Source organism: Babylonia areolata, chromosome 14 (assembly GCF_041734735.1).
Source record: "Babylonia areolata isolate BAREFJ2019XMU chromosome 14, ASM4173473v1, whole genome shotgun sequence".
In the NCBI taxonomy this organism is placed as follows: Eukaryota; Metazoa; Mollusca; class Gastropoda; order Neogastropoda; family Buccinidae; genus Babylonia; species Babylonia areolata.
This window is the reverse complement of record NC_134889.1, coordinates 17,939,993-17,963,208: the sequence shown is the minus strand read 5'-3', so window position 1 is coordinate 17,963,208 and position 23,216 is coordinate 17,939,993.

Below are 23,216 nucleotides of genomic sequence, written 5' to 3'. Positions count from 1 at the left end.
CGTAAATACAGGATATCTTCTTGTTTTCAAAACCCACCGAACGCTGACATGGAACACGGGATCTTCAATGTGCGTTGTTTGATCTCGTGCTTGCGTTTACACACGAAGGGGGTTCATGTACTAGCAGGTTTGCACATCTGTTTACATGAGAGATCAGTAACAAGTCTCAACCCTTGACCCACCAGGTGCCACAACCGGGCTTCGAACTCAGGACTCCTTGATTGAAGTTCCGACGCTTTTATTAACCACTCTACTGCTGCGCCCGTCTACTTTCCTTTTAATATTGAAAGATGAATTTCACTAATTTTTGCATCTGTGTTGCATGAATACATCATACATGTTAAACAATGGTTGAATATATCTATCTGGTTGTATGCATATATTTATTTATTCAAGTATCAATTCATTCATTTATCCATTCATTTATGCAAACTTCAGTTGCAAGCAGGCCATGATGATTCCAACTGAGGTATTGGGTTCGCATACATCAATTTTGTCCTTCTCCCTCTCTCTCTCTGTCTGTCTCTCTGTCTCTGTCTCTGTTTTGTTTGTTGCCACCCTTGCATTTCGTCACATTGATTCAACAGCAACAGTCCTTCTTCATTGTATTCAATCACATGAGCGTTGACTTTGTGCTTGTGTTCAGTTTTGTGTGCTCCTTCTCATGATTAATGGCCATGCTTGACCATTTCAGTTTAGGAAAACAACCTTCATCTCTCTATATATATCTGTTTGTCACTCCTTCCCTCCGTCTCTGTCTGTCTATCTGTCTGACTGTCTATCTGTATATCTGTTTGTCTGTGTCAGTCTATCTGTCTGCCTGTCTCTTTCTTCTTTCTCCCTCTCTTTTTCTGTCTCCAACCCTATTACGCGCGCACGCGCGCCCTTTCGTTCCCGTGGGGTACGCAATGTCCAGGACTCACTGCCGCACAGAGAGGGTGCTTACGACTCAAGCCCAGTAGACCTGGATCTTGATGTGCTCCGTGACCTCCTGTTTGTCCGTACTCTCATTGTCAGTCTGCACATGGTAGAAGCTGTCATGCTACGTGCAGTGTCGAGAATCAGGGAGTATGGAATCGTTGAACTCAGGTACATAAAGTCAAGATCAACATCCAGATCATGATAAGAGATTCTGATGTTAAGTTAAAAACTACCACCCCCTGTTCCATAACCTGTGTTTTCTTCAGAATGATGGTTAGTCCAAGGTCTCGACAAGCCTCGCTGAAGCGGCTCATGAGCAGCTTCTGTCCAGTAACTGCTGCGTCGTCTGCGAAAAGGAAGTTCCAATCGCATTTCAGATGAACTTTAGGCGTAGCTCTTACTCTAGAGAGGTTGAACAGTTTTTGCTGCACGACCCAAGGGAAGCTTTCGGGCAGTCCTTGAAGTGTTTTAGTGGACTTCCGATATCCCTTGTGCCAGCAGCAATTGTGTGTCGCCATTCGGACTACATATCTGGCCAACCACAGCTGGGACTTCATGATTGGTGTTTCAACCCCAGCTATCTTTGGTCTGTGAAGTACTTTTGTCTTGGAAGTTCTGTCACCCCACGAACTGCCAATGATCATTGGGAAGCATTGGTTGTGGAATTGATCCAGTGCTCTGCCCTATTTCTTTCTTAGGCAGCTCTCAGTTGGCTCTACACATGTAGACGGCATGTTGTGCAAATGACTCAGTGTTTGTAATGCACTACAAACTTAGTCTCTGACCGAGGATTGGCACTATATAAGTATCCACATCATCCTCAACATCATTGGCCGTTCATTCTTGCAGCCACAGAGCAGGGTCCTCCCATGAGATGCCTATAATGGAGTCTCCCGTCGGACCGGCGATGAGTAGGCAGGCAGGCTTATTTGTCGGTGTGTGTCCTCATATGGGGGAAGAGGCCGATTCTGGATGCGCAGCACTTCCCACAGGTGTTGCAAGGGAAAACGTCTCCAGAAGTTGAGCCCTACTTCCTTCCTCACGCTTCTCTTTAATGACCAGCGTTCTCTTGTTTTCAAACGTCTTTACGCCACTAGAGCACAGCGTCCTCCAGCGAGAGCGGTCAAGGGCATCAGTTTCCCAGGAAGCAATGTCTATGTCACAGGCTTTGAGGTTTGTCTTCAAGATGTCCTTGAAGCGCTTGCAGGGTCTTCCAAGTTCGCGGTGGCCTTCCTTCAGCTGGCCATACAGTAGCATCTTCGGGATCCTGCTGTCTGTCATGCGGACAACGTGTTCTGTCCAGCGTAGCTGGCACTGGATCAGCAGGGTTTCGATGCTGGGCAGGCCGCTCCTCTCTAGGACCTGGAGGTTGGAGACCCTGTCTTGCCACTTTGTACCGAGGATCTTTCGTAGGCATCTCTGGTGATACTGTTCAAGTTGTTGAATGTGACGACGATACGTTGTCCATGTTTCACAGCAGTACAAGGTGGTCAGCACAACAGCTCTAAGTTTTGATTTTGGTGCTGAGCCTGATGCCTTTGTTGTTCCACAGCCTGTTGTTGAGTCTGCCAAAGGCGGAGCTGGCCTTGGCGATATGCAACGTCACTTCTGCATCAAGGGCTCCGTTGCTGCATAGGGTGCTGCCCAGGTAGCAAAACTTGTCGACTGACTTGATCTCTGTGTCATCAATCTTGATTGCAGATTGGGGGTTTGGGGGTGGCACTGGCGTTCTGTGAGCTAGCTGGTTGGTACATGGACTCGATCTTGCTGAGGCTGATGGTGAGTCCAAAGCACCTGCAGGAGGTTGAGAACCTGTCCATAATGAACTGCATGTCCTCATGGGTGTGTGCAGCAAGTGTGCAGTCATCAGCGAAAAGGAACTCTCTCAACAGTGCCTCAAACATCCTGGACTTGGTGTGGAGTCGCCGCAAGTTGAGAGGTTTGCCAACTGAATGTAGATGCCCCGGTCACAGTCTTGGAAGGCGTCAATCAACATGGCAGAGAAGAGAATGGAGAACAGTGTGGGTGCCAGGACGCAGCCCTGCTTCACTCCTTCTACTACAGGGAACGGATCTGACATGTCAGTATTTTCCTGTACTCTCACCTGCATGCCATCGTGGAATGACGCAATCAGCTGGATTAGGCTGTCTGGGCAGCCGAACTTTAGGAGGATCTTACACAGACCACGGCGGTTCACCGTGTCGAAGGCCTTGTCAGGTCTACAAAGACTATGCGCATGCGGAGCTCCTTGTTCTGCTCACGGCACTTCTCTTGCATCTGGCGTACCGCAAACACCATGTCACATGTTCCCCTGCCTGAGCGGAAGCCGTACTGTACTTCAGGGATGGCTGTGTTGGAGACATGGTCAACCAGTCTTTTCAGTATGATACAGATGAAGATCTTGCTGGCGATGCAGGGGAGAGAGATTCCACGATGGTTTTCGCAGGATGTTTTTTCTCCCGTTTGTAAATGTGGACAACTGAAGCATCCTTAAAATCCTGGGGGACCTCCCCTCTCTCCCAGATAGACTGGAACAGGGTGGTCAGCTTGTCTGTCAACACCTTGCCTCCATACTTGTAAATGTCAGCCTGGATTCCATCTGCTCCTGGTGTTTTTCCTGACGTTGTCAGCTTCAGGGCCTTCTGGGTCTCGGCCTTGGTGAGAGGGGCAGCTAGCGAGCCATTGACTGGTAGCTGTGGGAGGGCTGCAATTACCTCGTCAGATACGGACGAGTCCCTGTTGAGGAAGGTGTTGAAGTGCTCTGCCCATCGGGCAAAGATGTCTTTCTTGTCTGTCAGGAGGGTGGTCTGGTCCAAGGCTCGGACAGGGGTTGATCCTGTGACTCTTGGCCCATACACAGCTTGGAGACCATCATGGAAGGTCTTCATGTCGTGAGCATCAGCAGCGGACTGAAGCTCTTCAGACTTTCTCTCCCACCAGGTGTTCATCATCTCACACAGTCTCTTCTGTACCAGTTGCTTGGTTTGCAAGAACTGGTTATTCTTCCTCTGGCAGTCTTTATCGGAAATGTGATCCTGATGCCGTATAAGCAGTGTGTTCAGGAGCTTGGAGATTCCAGAGTCGTTCTCGTCAAACCAGTCTTTGTGGCTCCTCTGTACAAAGCCAAGTGTGTCAACTGCTGCTGTGTACACAGCATCTCTAAAGGTGCTCCATACCTCTTCTACATCAGTCGATGCAGGAATGTCTTGGAGGGCTGCTTGGATTTGCTGCTGCAGCACGTCCTTGGCGATAGGGAGGTGGTGGATGTTCAGCTTCCTAGGGGGTTTCTGCCTGGCTGGTTGGAGCTTGCGTGTAAGTCTGATGTTCATCTTGCTGCGTACCAGACGATGGTCCGACCAGCAGACTGTTCCTCTCATGCAACGTGTAATGGAAACATCATCTCTGTCCCTCTGCCAGACAATCACATAGTCCAGCATGTGCCACTGCTTGGAGCGGGGGTGCATCCATGTGTTTTTGTACTTGTCCGCTTGTTGGAAGAGGGTGTTGGTGATGGTCAGTCCATGCTGCGCGCAGAGCGAGAGCAAAAGCAGTCCGTTGTAGTTGCACTTGCCAGTGCCGTGCTGTCCTAGGACTTTTAGCCATGAGGAGAAGTCCACGTTGACGCGGGCATTGAAATTCCCAAGGATGATCACCCTGTCCTTTCTGTCTACCACTGAAATGGTGCGGCTGAACTCCTCGTAGAAAGCTTCTTTGATGTCATCAGGGTTGGTCATGGTCGCGGCATAGCAGCTGATGACTGTGGAGAAGCGATCCTCGGACAGCTTCAAACGCAGGGTCATCAGCCTATCGTTTATCCCACGTGGAAGGCTGTCAAGCTGTCGTGCAAGTTTGGTTCGTATGGCAAAGCCCATGCCTGGGGTTCTTGCGGTGCCATCTGACTTCCTCCAGCTGGGTTTCACTGGCAAACCTGGTTGCCTGACCAACACAGGTGACTTTTTTTTTAGTGAAGAGGGGTTGTGCAGTCCCTTCCCCACTTTCTCATCTACCGACGCTCACAGTCCCACAGGTGCAGATACTGCCACGTGTAGGACGGCCTCGGCAGGTGCAGGTTTTTTCTTCGAAGTTCCGTCTCCTAGGAGGACTTCCAGCCAAGGATAAGAGCTCCCCCTGCCATTTTGTCATCCTCTTCCACCTTCACAGCCGTTGGGAAAGGTTTCCTCCTCCGCCTGGTCCGTCGCTGAGAGATAGTACTTGGTTACATGGTACCAGTAGCAAGGGCTATGCCCCTGACCTGACCTGATGAGATGGCTACGGTCTTACGCTAATATCGGCGGTGGATTTGTTTAAGTGCTCTGATCTGTTTCCTGTACACCGTCCATGTCTCACAGCCATAGATCAGGGAGGTGATGACATCTCCCGTGTAGACTGCAGATTGGTGCTCCGTTTGATGCTGCATTCACCCCACAATCATGTCCACAGCCTGCTGAAGGAAGCACCTACCTTTGCTAGTATGTCTGAGTCTTCTTTGTCCATGCTGCAAGCTGAAGAAAGGCAGATTCCCATGTATGTGAAGTTCTCCACTTTGTTCAGAGTAGTGCCCACTGTTTCAATGAGGGGCAGTGCCAGGTGCAGGCTGGAGCATCACGCCTGTTTTCTGCAGGCTGATGGTCAGTTCAAAGGCCCTAGCTGCTACTGAGAGGAAACTGGCAAGTTCTTGCAGGTGCTGTTCTTTCAGTGCTGCAAGAGCACAGTGATCTGCAAACAGGAGGTCCCTTATGACGTTTGGTTTTTGCATACAGACGTCTTAGGTCGAAGGAAGAGCCATAACATCTGTAATGGGCATCTGTCTGGGAAAGTGTGGTAAACAGCATAGTAGCAATCTGAGGCTGAAGAATGTGGAAGCCAAAACACAACCATGTTTGATGCAACTAAAGACTTGAAATAGACATTACTGTTTTCCTCTAAACGATCCATCATGCCACACAGGCCCTTGCAGCTGATGGTGTCAAATGTCTTTGTCAAGACAATGAAGAGGATGTAGAGGTTCTGATTCTACTTATGCCATTTCTCTTGTAGATGTCGAACTGCACGATCATGTCAGTCATCCCCCTAAACCCTAACCCTTAAGACCTGACTAAGGGCGTTAGGTGACGCTGCTGGTTAGGTATCTGCTTAGCAGATGTAGTGTAGTGTACATGGATTTGTCCGAACGCTGTGACGCCTCCTTGAGTAACTGAACTACATAGAGTCAATGTTGCCGATACCCTTGAAGTCTTGTGGCATTAATCCTTCCTCCTTCCTTGGTGAGGAGAAAGCCGTCAGTAAAGCATACAAGTGCCATGACGCTTGAGGAAGGCCTGTTCATATCCTTCAAGCAAGCCAAGAAAGCCTTCGAGTTGTGCTCGTTTGCATACTGCTGTACTTTTTGTAGCCTTTGCTTCCCACAACTTGTCCTTCCTCCATCTCAACCCATTCCGGACTTTGGCCATAAGGTGCTTGAGATGGTCGTGTTTGCTTGGAAACTCCTTGTCACTGGGCCATTTTATAAATGGTTCTTACTTTTTCTTGGAGTAGGGTGGTGATCTCCTTATTGTTACTTTCAATCCAGCCCTGATGTTTCCACTCTGGACATCCAAGAGGGTTTTCGGAAAACCTGTAGACCACATCCTGGAATCTGACCAAGGCTTTGTCTGCTAATAGATTGCAAAGTTGATTCACAAGGGATTTCTTGGTCTCAGTGATGGGAAATCTGAACGTCCAGCTGCTTCTTGGTGTCAGCTTTCTGACATCTGTGTCTGCTGGCAATGGAAAGAGACATTTTACCCCACAGGAGCACATGGTCTGTCAAGCAGCCAGCTCCCCTCATTGCCCTTGTGCTGTTAATGTCATGGATGTCCCGGCGCCTGGTGATCACATAGTCAGTCAGGTGCCAGTGTTTGGAATGGGAATGCATCCAGGTGGCCTTGTAAATGCCAGTCATTTGATACATAGTGTTGGTGATGGTCAGACCATGTTCAGCACATGATGTAAGAAGCAGCTGGCCATTTGAATTCCCCTGTCCTATGCCATGAGGCCCAAGAACATCGGGCCAAGACTCAGAATTTTTGCCCACATAAGCATTTAAGTCCTCGGGTAGCAGCACCTTGTCATGTCTAGGAAAAGAACGTATTAAGCTGACGAGGTTCTGATAGAACAGTTCTTTCTGGGAGTAGGTCATGGTGGAAGCTTACATGCTGATATATGTGAAGTGTGTTTTTCCTTGCAATTGCAGCCTCATCACCACCAGACACGTTCTTGATAAGAATAAGAATAAGAATAACTTTATTATCTCCGACTGGGACTCAGAGAGCGAATGCCCACAAGTTGTCTTTCTGACAGATGCGTTGTCTGTCCTGGAAGCCCTTGCAGGAGATAAACTTCCTCGTCTCAAGGAGAAACTACAAGAAGTTGCCCAGCAACGACGAGTAGTCCTGCAATGGGTTCCAGTCCACTGCGGAATTCCAGGCAACGAAATTGCGGACCAGCTCGCCAAACTCGGAGCGAAAGAAAGACAACCAAACAACAGTGTTAGCTTCGCTGAAAAGAAGACCCTTGTGAAGGCAGCACTGCGACCACAAGCCACAAGGGATGCATATCACGAGCTTGAACGCTGGCAGCAGGTAGCAATTATGCGCTTACGCACAGGACACTGCCGCCTCAACGCGCACATGTTCAAGAAGCTGAAGCTGGCACCATCACCGACCTGTCCCTGTGGTCTTGAAGACCAAACACCAGAACATGTTCTGCAGACTTGTCCCCTCCACCAGGGACTGAGAGACACCGTGTGGCCAGAAGCGACCCCACTACGCACCAAGCTCTACGGCTGCAGACAAGACCTGGAAGCCACGATGACATTTGTCTCGCAGGCCAGCCTGACTCTGTGACAAGTGCGACCGAAAAGAAGAAGAAGAAGATCTCCGACTGGAGAAATTTGGTCAGGTGCATTATCACAACATAGACAAGTAAACAACATGGGGAACATAAATGTAAAAGTCAACAACAGCTTTTACGAATATTACGAAGACACAAATGTAAAAAATATCACATACACCGTTTCTTACATACATCCACACACTGCAGGTAATAACTGTATTCTTAATGTAAAACAGCAAGAATTAAGAAACATTATTTTGAATATAATTATAAGCATAGTCTACTATATTGCACATTGATTATAATAGACAGATAAGATAAGAATAGGGATAAATTGCGGAAAACCACAACCAGATAATCAGCACACACCCGCACCCACACACCCACCCAACACACGCGGTTTACTTGATTAAACAAGAGGAATAAACATATGTTCTCAAATAAAAGCATTTCACATGTTCGCTTTTAAAACATTGCAATCAATTATTACATCGTAATTATTAACAGAAATATATTTAGAATATGGACGTTAGCATTAGACATATTCCATTGTACATTCATTCTGCATATTGCACATTATTCATCCTACATATTGCACATTCATAATAACCAATTGTCACGTTTTTAAGCTCAGTAAACACACACACACACACACACACACACACACACACACACACACACACACACACACACACACACACACACACACACACACACATTCTCAAGAATTTAAAAGGTGGATTGAACGTGGAATAAAAGTCTTCAGAGCTCTGGATTTCAACTTAAAAGTTCTGTAGCGTCGTCCTGATGGCAATAGCTCATAATACTTTGCTAAAATATGGAATTTGTTGTCGTGCCATCTTTTCCTGAAGACTTTCTGTTCTTCAGTTTGCTGACTACATTGTTCAGCTCTTGCACGAAAATTTTCATGGTGATCGACAGACTGGGCACTGCTTTCCGCTCTTCATGCCATATCTTTTACCGTATCTAACGAGGGGTATTCGAGGGACTGTTCCCTTTGAAACCATTTGCCAGGATGTTTACTGCGAGCTTGCTGTTGTAGTGCTTATTGTCTTTAGCAAATATGATTGGTCTTTTGACAACTTTAGTGTCATCGTTCGGAACCTTGGTCAGATTAGTTATGTGGTGACTTTCTGCATATTGAGGAAACTTGTTTTGTTTTGCTAGGGCTTTCTCACTTTACAAACATTTAGAAGTATTTCTTAGAAGAATGTTAGAGATGGAAGAAACCTTTGCAGGCATTTGTGAAATCTAACATTAAAGCATGTTAAGTGTTTCTGAGAATTACCAAGCGTTGAGGAGCATTTTGTGATATTGAATCGGCACTTGAAAAAATATTCTTAGAAAATTAGACAAACGTTTGAAAGTGTTTTTAGAATAACAAACATTAAAGAGTGGTAGCTGTCTCCATGTTCAAGGAACACATCTCCAAGTCAATGCTGCATATGCTACCAATTTAGTTAGCACACAGATAAATAAAAGGTGCATAAGAACAAACCCAACCACGTCCTCAAAAAAGGAAGCTTCGGGCTTGTCTTTATACCAATTGTTTGGCAGGTGCACACAGCCGCAATGACAGAACAAATGTGCAAACACAAATTAGCTTTTTATTCAAGACTGGCATAGCCTTTTAATCCTGAATATGCTACACATAATGTACAGACCATACACAACAATGTGTTGGAGTGGTGGCCTGGAGGTAACGCGTCCGCCTAGGAAGCAAGAGAATGAGCGTGATGGTTCGAATCACGGCTCAGCCGCCGATATTTTCTCCCCCTCCACTAGATCTTGAGTGGTGGTGTGGACGCTAGTCATTCGGATGAGACAATAAACCAAGGTCCCGTGTCCAGCATGCACTTAGCGCACGTAAAAAAACCGACGGCAACAAAAGGGTTGTTCCTGGCAAAATTTTGTGGAAAAATCCACTTCGATAGGAAAAGCAAATATAAAAAAATGCACGCAAAAAAAAAAAAAAAAAAAAAGGGTGGCGCTGTAGTATAGCGACGCGCTCTCCCTGGGGAGAGCAGCCCGAATTTCACACAGAGAAATCTGTTGTGATAAAAAGAAATACAAATACAACAAACACATGGCTACCTCGTTGGGTATGTGACTCGAAATCAAGGAATAATGAGGCCAGGAGAGTAACAGATTAACAAACAATAAAAGTTTGGAAGCATTTTTGAAGACCTGACAAAAGTTTTGAAGCAACACAGAGTAAGATGTTTGTTTAAAGATTTTCTGAGAACTAACAAATATTTGAAAAAAAACTGAGAAATACCATGACAAATGTGCAGAAAGAATTCGCGTTTTCCTAAGCGCTGCTGAAAATAATTTATAATGTCATGCTTTCTGATATGATTGATTATTAGAATTGAGGTGGGATCTGTTAATCAACGTTGTGTGTACATGTCATTAGAATTGTAATTGGTTTTACTTGTTTTCACAACAAATTTCGCAGTGTAAAACTTGGGGTGATATTCCCGAGATCAGTGTCTGACCATGGGGCTGTGCCACAATATATATATATATATATATGTGTGTGTGTGTGTGTGTGTGTGTGTGTGTGTGTGTGTGTGTGTGTGTGTGTGTGTTTGGTCAAGTGGTATGACATGAAGTGACAGGTCGCCATTTCTCTTAACTGCAGTAAATTCCATCATCTTGCTTGAAAATAGCAGTGACCACACTAACAGATAATACCTACTCCAGTTGGAAAGTTGCACAGGAAAACGATGACATACTTGTTACCCTGCACCTCAAGCCAGTCCGTCGAATGTGGACAACAACGTCAGACCTGTCCTCGAACACAAGTCCAGTAGTTCAGGAAATAACCTTCCAAGTTTCGAAGATGAGAAAACAGCGAAGCAGAACACACCACGCCTTCAAACATCGACCAGTGCAGCAGTTAGTCTGAGAAAGGAAGGCAGTTTGTGTTACGCGAACAAGGTTGAACCTTCTGGCACACCAGAATGTAACGCAGGCCTAAGTCTGGATTTCCAGCCACACGACTTCTTTTTCAATACAGTGATTAATGATGATTATTGTTGCTGATTTCGACGTCGTTAAAAACTAGGTCAGCACATTGATTTATTGCTATGTGGAAAGATGTCTGAGGGATACAAACAGGAATACAGCATTTTGGAGAGGCTTGTGCTCCATCAGTCTGATAGTGACAATGTATTACTGTCCGAATCCTACAATTTACAGCTGGGACATTCCTGTCAATTGTGTTCTGATGTCGGATGTACATTCATCAACAAAGCACACTTTACAGGAATGTAGTGGAATGTAAACCACGAGGAGTAAAACATGTCAGGAGAAGAACGTGTTAAACTGACCAACCTACGAAAGGAGAGCGAATTCGCCTCAGTGAACGCACATACATGCATGTGCTCTTCAAAAGGTGCTCGCTATCCAAGGTCAAATTCAGTTTTGAAGCGTTTCCGGCATCCACCCGACACCAACAAGAAACATAGTTGAAGTGACATCTGCATCGTTTACACCTGTATGACTGAAAGAAAAATGAGCCATGAGCAAGTGCATGCCCGATGAGATTTTTCAAAAAGCGAAACACCTGGTTTGGGCTGTCTCAGTATCGTAACCAATGGCAGTAAGTAGCTTGGACATCACAATCTGTGATTGAAAGTGGGTGGTGCTGTGCGTAGACACAAAGATAATTCCCTGCAGTACTTAATATGCATGCGAGGAATCTGAAGACTGTTGACTGCAGAAACTGGTCTCTCTTTTCAGTAGTGATGGAGACATTGCCTCTTGAAGTCTAACTTTGTCAGTCAACTCGTTCATGGCAAAAGGCAGGGAATGAATGTGCATTATCTTGGTCGATCTGTGGACTGGCTGAAGAATGCAGTCATACTGAAGACGAATCAGATGTTTATGTGTACACCATTATCAGGATCGTGCCACGGTTGGCCTCAGATAAGTAAACAGCAGCAAACCTATGAAATACTGCACTGACAAATGGTCAGAATTAGAAAGGACAGGACACTGGTGACGATCATGTCAGAGCTCAATGATGCATCATTGTTTCAATTCAATGGAACAAAAATCTACTTATTGGTTGGTTCCAGGATCCTAATGGTAATTTACGTTTAAAAAAAAAAAAATTAAAAAAAAAAACACTGTCAACTCTGAAGCCAAGACTATTGGTCACGCTGCCACACACAGCAAATGATGATTATGTAGTTGACTATTTGGAATTTTTTTAAAGAAACACACCAGCGGTAATGTGTCAAGTCATACAGTATGTACAAATAGATTACATACCCATACATTAAATGGTATGTGTGTTTATATGTTGGATGTATTTCATAAAGTGTGTATGAAGCAATTATCCTCCAAAGGAGGCTGAAGTCAAAAGGCAACAGATTCTTCAGTTACCCTGCCACCGCTGTCTAATTTACCCCCCTTCGTTTTTTATTTTTTATTTTTAATAATTCCTACTGCTTTCAAGCCAAGTCTCAAACAACATCTCTATGATTAGTTCTTACTTTCATAGAGAACAGTTTCGTTTTTTTAATATATCTCTGTACATTTGGTGACAGTGCGTTTAAGTAATGCTATGGACATAACTTCACAGTGTACTCGTTGAATAAAACAGATAAAATATTATCATTATGATGATCATGATCCTTGCTTTACCAATTAGCGTTTGTTTATGTGTGTGTTTGTGTGTATCAGTGCATATGTCTCTGTATGTAGGTGGTGCCCAAGGAAAACTTTAGCACAAACCTGCATCTGTTTGTGTCTGTCACAGCATAAGTTTTTCCCCAGAGAATTTGTATATCTTATAGAAAGGTCTTAGATAATTTCATAACTGAACTAAACAAACTATACTACATCAGTTCTTATGGACCAAATTCTTCACTCTTTACAAAACAAAACAAAAACAAAGCAAACAGTGTACAAAACATCGGAATGCATTAGAAAGACTAATTAAACAATAGCTTGTCCAGTTTATGCTTATTGTAAGCAAACTGGTGCACTAATTTCTTTCCGTGTGGTGGCGCTGTCACAGATCAAAGGGGCATGGACAATTCCAACTCCAGCTTCCATCCCAGTCCACTGAAGATCGGGAACATGTGCCCTGGTGCAGACTTCTTCACTCATCAAAACGCCACACACAATACCATTGTGCAGGTGAACGTGTCGAACTGTGAGGAGGACTTGCCGGACTTCCCAGCCCAACAGGGAGTGGTGTACGGGGTGTGCAATGATTCCACTTCTTTCTGTAAGGTGTTCGTGGAGATGCCATTGGGCATACATGTGCTTGTTCGTATTCAACGGCTAACATACTGGTGTGGTTCTCTTCCTTGGGGGATACGAGTAGAAGATTATACATTTGATGACTGGCATGATGACAGAATAAGATGCAATATTCATTCTCTTAAAGAAGTGGTCATGAAATCTATTGCAAACGAGTGGTTTATACGTAACAGAAATAATCCTTCAGTTAAAATAGATATTGGAAAAACTGAAAACTATGGTCCTATCCTGAAATATACATTGGGATATTCTGGATATATAATCATCCCATATATATACAAAGGGTCCATAGAAATTAATGAAAAGTTAGAAATCCCATCTGGATATGTCGCCATGGTCAGTCTTCAGCAGTCATTCTGTACAGGACATAACAATTGTAGGAAAAAGATAGAACTGATTTACAGAAAATCAAACATGACCCAAGAAACTGTTTCATACGTGATGGTTGATCGATACAAGCCAGACATTGTCTTTGCTGAATCACACATTACTATTCATTTTATTTACAGCAGATTTTCTCATCCATGCCTCAGATTGTCTGTAGCTATTTTTCTCCAGAATGCTGTGCCAAAAAAGCTGCCCAGTGGTCTTCTAAATTGTTCTGTTGAATATTACCCTCAAATTCAAAATTTCCTGGACTGTAATCTAAAGACGGAGTGTGAAGATGGCCGGGATGAAACAGAACACTGTTCCTTTAGTAGTCCTAAGTGTCAGGGGTTGGTGGCTTCACGCGGTAAATGTTTCATGTTAGCAGTATTCAACAAACGAAAATCATTCACATTTGCATCTCATGAATGTCACAGTATGGGTGGAGGACTGGCTTCACTGAAAACAAGAAAAGAACAGATTGAGAGTCTAGCGATTTTGAACAACTACTATAGATTTGAGTTGATGGTAGCTTTCGTATCAGGATGGTATTCTGTGCCTTTCATGTACGGTAAGTTACGTAGATGGTTAGACAACACTTTCATCTACAATATGAACCATTTTGAAGTTTGCCATTCATACCAGCCAACCAGAGTTGTCAAAACAGTCGATATGCGTTCGATGAAAGTATGTCGTATTCGAAAAATAGAAAGAGCAACAAACACCCTTGCAGCATTGTGCGAGATAAACTTGCATTCATCTGATAGGCTTTCAGTAAATACTGAAATGATTCTTTTACACTCAGCTAATTTCATCTCAACAGTAACTCGGCAAATTTTGCTTATTTGTCCGGAGATCCATACGACACACGTATTTTTGCTACGTAATCTCTACAGTTACTGTGGAAAGGCAGCACAGTCACAGTTCTGGATACACCTTAATGTAACTGATCAGCAAAATGGACACATGACATCTATTGGTTGGAGTGTGGACATAAAAGCCATGTTCACATGCGATTATGATGAACTTCACAAACTGCACTACACTTTGGTTTGTGACTTCAGACAGGACTGCCCCGATAACAGTGATGAGTCATTCTGTGAACGTCCACTGTGTGAAGACTTCAAGTGCTCCAATGGCCAGTGTGTTCTGCTCAGTCAACGTTGCAACGAGTATTCAGATTGTCTGGACGACTCTGATGAAGTCAGTTGTCTAGAAGACCACACGTTCTATGTGAACAGCAGACAGGAGGAAACACGCCAACTGCTCCACATCCAGATGGATGGGACTGGCTACTTCACTGCACAGGTCATGGAAGAGGGTCAGTCTTGTCCGGACACCCATTATCGTTGCCTAGAAGAATGGCTCTACTGTCTCCCTGTCTACACCCTGTGCAATGGATTTTCTGACTGCGTTTATGGAGAAGACGAACACAACTGTGAGACAGTGACTTGTCCTGGTTTCTACCGCTGTCGAGCTTCCAGAATATGTGTGCACAGAGATAATCTTTGTGATGGCTGGGGTCAGTGTCCACAGCGGGATGATGAGATGATGTGTGACATGACATGTCCTGAAGACTGTCTGTGTGAAGGTCACGCCGCCATGTGTAGTAAACTTTTCACTGGTGAGCTCTTCCATCATCTTCGCTATGTTGATGGCAAGGGATCAGGAATGTCACTGGCTAATTTTGTTGGAAATTTGAATATTATTTATCTGAGGCTGTCCCATTGTTCTTTAGTAAATATTTCAGCTACAACACTAGTCAACTTACAGATAATTGATTTTTCAAATAATCACCTAAGAACTCTTGATCAAAGTGTTCTTCTGCAGCTATCCAAATTAAAAGTCCTACATTTAGCAAACAACCCTCTCAAACACCTGACAAGTAAGCAGAGGAAGAACATCCATTATACATTGCAGAAACTAGACATATCCAAAACATGCCTCCACGCACTTAATGATGAGTGGTCAATATATTTACCAAATGTAAAATACTTAAATGTATCCTTTTCTGTTGTTAAAACAATTGGACCTACAGGTTTTAAAGACACACCACAACTGACTGAACTGGATTTAAGAGCGAACCCAATTCAAAACTTCCCAGTGGATTTGTTTCCAAAATCAGAAAATATAAAACGCATCTTTTCATCAGATTACATATTTTGCTGTGAGCATATATTTTCTATGCAGCCTAATAAAGTAGACTGCTACACACCAGACACTTTGCTGCCTTCCTGTAAAAGACTTTTACCGTATGATGTGTACAGAGTCTTTTTTTGGTTGGTCAGTTTGTCCGCAATTGTTGGGAACTTCGCTAGCTTCACAGTTGCGTTTTCATTTAAGGAAATGCTTGGAGATGTTTTCATGATGTCCATTGTCCACTTACAGTTTGCTAACATATGTATGGGAAGTCATACCAGCATAGTTGTTGTTGCTGATCGGATATTCCATGGACAGTATCTACGGCATAAAATATCATGGACAAGCAGTAAAACTTGCCAGATAAGTGGCTTTATTTCTCTTCTGTCCAGCGAAGTATCAGTTTTGATCATCTGGTTTATCACTCTGGAGCACACTATCTTTCTTTGCTTCCCTGGCATTTCATGGCACTTTACTAAAGTGTCCACTGCTTTTGCTTGTGCAGTTACGTGGTTGGTTGGGATCTTCTTGTCTTTGGTACCGTTCTTCCCTGGACTGTCACACTGGGGCCTCAGTGGTCAATCCGGCCTTTGTCGTTTGGCTTTATTCCAAAGCTACAATTCAAACCAAGAGTTCAAATGGTTTACAGTTCTAATTGCGCTCAACTTCATTTTGTGTTTAATGATAATGGCTGGGCATGCCGTTCTCTCCAGGCGAACACCAAAGTACAGAATAACATTTGATCCTGCGAAGAGATCGTATTTTTTATCGTTTCGCATCATGAAGAAAGTGGGTGTGACTAACGCCATTTTCTGGCTATCATTTGGGCTGATTAAGATGATGGACTCGTATGCAGTGACAGTGTTTAGAAACATCTATGAAGCCATGGTTGTGTTTGTGTTGCCAATGAACTGTGCTCTGAACCCTGTTCTTTATTTGTGGACTGTCGTCACACAACGATCCCGGCAAGGACGGGAGGAGAAACTGATAGAGATGTTAAAATCACGACTTCCCACCAAGGTAAAAAGATAATGACACTTGAAATGAAGTTTAGGTTATGTGCATTGAAGAAAATGAGGAACAAAAGACAATGAGAGAGAAATGAGTGCTTCCGTTTATTATAGAAAGTCAAAATACGGACCAGCCGCCGTGGCGAAGTGGTAAGCGTCGCGGACTGACGGCTGGGAGGACGCGGGTTCGAATCCCAGCGGAGGTGGGTTTTTCGGCCCGTGGCCGGCTCCAGCCCAGAGTTGAGTGTGCTGTGGGCTTAAATTAGGAGACTGGGACCACGCAGTCGAGTGTCATCCACTTCAAGGATGCGTCTTTCGGTGTGTTTCTCTAATTACCTGACCAACACTGCAAGTGTCTGTATCTCTCGGGCCTGGTTAACGCCTGGATATCATTATGACAGGAAGCGTCATCCTGTCAGTGTCTTCAGTGTCGGCAGATTCATGGGGGACTGTTGTTTGAGGGACGTAGTGGCGGTCTCCACTCTCGGAGGGACGCTCACTCAGTCTGGCTCCGCTACTAAGCCATTATTGTTGTTTGTAGGGAGCTTAGTAGTTGGTATCCTAAGTACGTTAAATCAGAACAGGCACCACCGAACACAGTGACTCAGCAGCAGTGCAGGGTTTCTTCTGGTGTGTGACCTCCTGGCGACCTAACATCGATGGTTCTGTGGCCGTCTATGGGGGAATCTAAATGTGCGGCGTGGGAGTAATGCCACTGAAACGGTAAAGATGATGGCGCAGCAAAAAAAGAAAGAAAGAAGGAAAGAAAACAAAAGAAGAAAGGGAAAAAAAAGAATATACGGATATACAGACAGACAGGCGGACGAATGTAAGGACTGACGCATCCACAAACCTACGCACGCACAAGGAGGCCTATATACATACACACGCACTCATATAAACACAGAAACACACACACACACACACACACACACACACACACAACCACACAGAAACACTTGCTCACCCACACCCACACACTTACACATGCACACCCACACACACACACATGCACACGCACGTGGATACACACACACACACACACACACACACACACACACACACACACACAGAGAGAGCCGTCATGAAACTGACGGGAGTAGCACCCTACAATACTGGTAGCTACAAAAGTGAAACGTCCGCAAAAATGATAGGAATGTACGTTAAGTTGGGTTAGTCGTTTTCCACAACACGACGACCAACAGCAAATTTCTGATGACTGTTGTAGTTTGTGGGAATTTTGTGCTTCCATAGCCCCCTGAACGCTGACGTGGATTTGACGGGATCTTTAATCTTGACTTGCGCAAAGCACAGTGCCACCTTCCCCACCACCACACTCCTTGTCCGCCCCCCCACGAACCTCTAACCGTCACTATCCTCTTTCTAACTTTCATGACAGACTCCTAAGTGACAACGGGCCTATGGTCCGAAACGTCGTGTCAGAACAAAGAGGATTCAACTACCACCCAAAAGGTTTTTATAACTTTAGTTTTTTGTCCTAAGTGTTAGTTTCATGATCCAGTATGTTGTTTATATCATTAAGAACAGGACCGCAGGGAAATGTACTGATGCACATTTCCCTGCAACTCATGGAAAAGAAATGATTCTGAAAATTTGATCCGATCAGGTCCGTTCATTTTTGACTCACTTATGTAAACAAAGTGAGTCCATGTCATAACCCGGTGTTCGGTTGTCTGTGTGTGTGTGTATGACTGTGTGTCCGGGGTAAACTTTAACATTGCCATTTTCTCTGGAAATACGTTGTCCGCCAATACCAAATTTGGCTTAAAAATAGTAGGAAAAAAATCTTCACAGTCATACCAATACTAGTTTGTAAGTCTCCCGAATTAAGCCGTGTTTCTCGTATTATTAACGGTTTATTTCGTTCAGTCCATTTCCGGGATTCCGAAAATACCATATTACCTACCGAATCCCAGTTGCAGTGGCGACGGCGTGACCTCGTTTTTCTTGTTCGTAATTAAATGGAAAGAAATACAAATTCTGTACAGAACACAGTGTCACAGCTCATGACAATCACGTGTGAAGTTCTGTTTTGTGCATGCCCTTCCCCACTCACTCTCCCCAGCTTGCTTGTCTTTTTGTATGTGTGACTCGCGGTTGTACGTTTTTCACGTGCAATCGTGGAGTCATGTGTTGCGTTCCTGTCACTGCTGAGCAGAGGTTCAAGCCTTTCTGTTCTGTCAGTGACACTTCTCTAGGCTTTGCACCCGCAGCCTTCTTGTAGGAAGGTCGTGCTTGTTTGGGTTTGGGGCTTTTTGCCCAGTTGGCACTCTCAAGTGAGGATGGCTTTTCCTCCGGGTGGCCCTGTATCTATGATCTGTGTGCTCCAGCTCAGAGGGAGTGCCCTGCTGGACATGTGTCGTCTGTTTTGTTTCCAGCGTCAGGGTAGTGGTACCCGGTTGGCACTTTGTAGCGTCCCACTTCCTGTGCTTTTCCCTCTTCAGCCTGTGTTGGCTGGACAGTGTTGGTGCTCTGGATGTCTGCTGACTGTCTACCAGCTGCCCTCTTCTCATCACTGTCATCATTTGTGCTCTAGTTTCGTCGTCTTCATCTGTTTCCAGTCTTCACCGTCCAAGTCTTCGTTTTCCGAATCTTGTGTGGTGCAGTGCTTAAGTTTATCTATTCATCGAACGTCCTAAGTTCACTGTTAGCATTCTCCGGACTGATTGCCGCTGGACGGCCGTGTCTTAAAGCTCTGGGTTTTTTGTGGGGTTTTGTGTTATTATTTATCCATTCTGTTAAGTGTATCAGTTGTTGCGGATGAGATTGTGATCGTTTTATTTAGCAAGTTCTGTGTGATTGAATAAATGTAAGCGAACCCTGAATTATTTTAGTCTGTGTTTGTGGTGTCTGGGTGTTAGTGCTGGGTCGGGTGGGGGTTTCTAGTCCGCTCTCTTATAGAGCGTGACACACATACAGTGACACAGACTACATCATCGACATGTTTGCTGCATATGAATCTTTTAAAATGGATACTCAATTAACTAGAATGAACATAAGAGAGAAATTGAATCGACCGTGTCGTGCTTTCCCAGGGGATGTAACTAAACTTGTACATCTATCTAGATCCAGGGAAAAACGACTAAATGTTGCAGTGTGATTGCGGCGATAGCCACGTCTCCTATACTGCGGATTTTAAAGAAGTCTTAATTGCCCTTAAAGAATTTTTAAATGCTCGAGATACACCAAAATATTGATTTGAAAAGCGTTCTCACTTCGAATACCGCAATCGATTTATCGCCCTTTACAAAAGCATGCTTAAATATTAATTTTTGAACGTCGTCATGGATCCCCAGTCGTGCAGATAGTTAGACAATTTCTTCCTACCCGAATGTCATAGGATCGAATCTGCGCTCAGGCCTTTTTATTTTGTTTACCCGAAGCTTCATATTAAATACAGAACACATTTTAACGATTTTTTTAAAGTGTCGCCTTGCCTCTTGCTATGATTTTTTCAAAGTTCGTGTGTCCCCATCTTGAATACACAAATGTAATTTGGAGTCCTCATCTCAAGAGACAGACAAAAATGATAGGCAATGTACAAAGACGAGCTACTAAAATCCTGAAAGAGTGTAAAAACTTAACTGTAATCTCCAATTACACTCACTCAAAGAAAGGAGGATCAGAGCAGACCTAATTCTTTTTTCTTTTTTTTTAATATTCCATAATTATGATATTAATATGCGTGCTCTTTTCAAGTTGATTACACTAGAAATAATAAAGGCAAGATTTTTTATCAGGCATTGGTATACTAACAAACGGAAGTTTTGTTTTGCTTTCAGAATTGCTAATTTTTGGAAAGCGCTGCCTACTAACACGAAATATGCAACATAGAATAGAAGGCGGAGAGAAGCACAAAGAAAGATTTCCTCTTTTCCAAATCACAGGGGGCAAAACACCCAGTGAAGGGGCAAAAGGCCCACTGGTAGGCGTCTTGCCCCAACACCTTGTAAGCGTTTTGCCCCAGTTTGAAAACACTTAGATTATAGAATTTCCGGGAAAAAGCAAAGGAGACAAATCGGTTTAAACGCTACGATTCAACGGCTGACATTCCTTTTACAGAACAATATTATCGAATTTTGCTTTGAATGAAGACACCGGTATCGAAATTTCATCAGCATGGGTTTTACAAACGTGAAAACAATCAAATGCATGTGGAAAACATAGCTGAGTTTTGAGTGGCCTCCGTGTTGGGGTGTGTTTTCCCGGCTATCAAGCGGAAACGGTAAAAGTGTCATTGGCTCGCTGTGTACCATGATCTCCGATATTTTGGGGGTGGACGTTTGACCCCGACTGGGCTTCATGCCCCGATTTACCCTATTTGTTGGTTTTTGTGATGTATGGTTGAATCAAGGTGTTGGTAGTATAAATCAATTTGTAATACTTTTCCGGCAACGCTTGATTGGTTGTAGATGGCAGGACTGGAATGGCCATATTCTAAATTGTGAAAGATTTAGTTTGTACAGAACTTTTGGACATACACATGTTAAACAGTACTTGGTGTGTAACATGGACATGTATTTGAATTATGTAACAAGATTTAGGTTAGGCGTGTCAGATTTAGCTACACATTACTATAGATAGATATTTTATTGACAATGATTTAATTTGTCCACTGTGTAAAGAAAACAAAAGACGAGGTGCATTTTGTTTTTCGTTGTCTAGCTCTTTGTAGAATTAGAGAAAAATATAAACCACCTAAGTACTATCGACAGTTTCAGTTTCAGTTTCAGTAGCTCAAGGAGGCGTCACTGCGTTCGGACAAATCCATATACGCTACACCACATCTGCCAACCAGATGCCTGACCAGCAGCCATGTCTATTCAAATACAGTATGTGTCATATGACATAATATTTGGAGTGCAGGCCGTCAACAGACCTCCACAATCCCCTATCCTAGCTGTGTCCTTGCCTCTGTCTAGCTCGAGGTAAGGCCCATCTTCTTGGTGTCTGCCTGGAGGTGGCTTCAAGTGTTTCTCGGTCAGCATATCTCTTTCTTCCTTTGGTGGTTACATGTCAGGGCCTGTCTGGCGATGCTTTACGACGATTTTCGTCGTTGCGTTTGCCTGATCCATCCTCAGTTTCTTCTTCCAATTCCTTTCAGCCAGTGTATCTGGAGGATTCTTCTCAGACAGTTGTTGATGAATATCGGCACTTTGTTAAATGTTCCTTTTTTCATCCTCCATCACCCAGTACCACACAACAGCACATACTTCACGTTGGAATTGAGAAACCGAATTTTTAGTTTATTTTTACAGCACTCTGGAGCTCCAGATGTTCATGAGCTGTATTAAGGCTGCTCTGGCCAAGGCAATGCTTTGATATTTGCATCTGCGCCGTCCTGCTTGTCGACGGTGCTTCCAAGATAAGTGAATGATTTTACCTCATCCAGTACCTTACCTTCGACAGTTCGAGTGTGACTGGCTAAGCACTGGTTGCATTTGTTCTCATGATCTTGTCTTGTCCCTGTGGATGTTGAGGCCTGCTTGAGGTGATGTGGTGTCCGCTGCTCCTGTCTGTATTGGGACAGCAGGAAAAGGTCATTCGCAAAGTCCAGGTCATCCATCTGGTTCCATAGTGTCCATTGTTTCTTCTCTGTATTGTTAATGCTTTTGGAATACAATCAATGACAAGTAGGAATAAAAACATAAACAGGCAGTTTTGCCTGACACCAGTCTTGACCTGAAACTGGTGAATGAATGTAGATGACACTGCAACTCATCCGGCACAGAAGACTTCTTCCGAGAAATAAATGTCACCTAAGCAGCAGAGCAGCACGCTTGAGACAAGGAAGAAATCTGGAAGAACCGCCAAATGAAAACTGAAAGAGGTGAACGAGGAAGAAGACTGGCCCTGTTTAATATATCGTCAGCCATGTATGATAGTCAGTCGTTTTCGACTATGACCATCAGAACAGCAGAGGAGGTACCGGGTGTCCCATCTATCTGGGCAAGAACTCTATTATAGTGGAGAGTCTTGCCCAGGTTACATTCCCACTCTTTCAAGGGGGGTTTAGGACAGTCGACGTTGGGATGGTTCCCAAAGGCCAACTAGACCCCAAGGCTGCAGCACGAAGAGCCAGTGCAATTTTGCCTCCCAGTTTGAGAGTCATAGTCCTTCAAAAAAGACTAAGCTGCAAGTGATTTCCCATTGCACTGGAGAAACCATTGATAATACAGCTCTCACTTTGCTGTTGGTCCAACTGTAAACTTATGTCAATCTGTGATATAAGCTTATACTTACTGTCCTCAGCCATACAGTCGCACAATTCCTCGTGAATTGTGGGTGTAGCAACTTACGTGCATCCGATGGGCGCATGCAGAACGCACCCCTAGATTTGTCCAGTTTGTATGCCCTAACTGCGATTCTAGTGACATTGATTGATTTGCAAACCTGGATTCTCAAGCTTGCACACAGACAAATAGACAGATAGGGAGGGGGAAGCTCGCAACCAGTTTTGTCGATAATTTTATTGTAGAATTTTCTTTTGACGTGATAATGATATAATTGTCTAGACTAAGAACGTGCGTATGTGATTACTGCAGGTGGAGTGATAAGCTAAAAGAATGAAGGTTGTTTACAAGG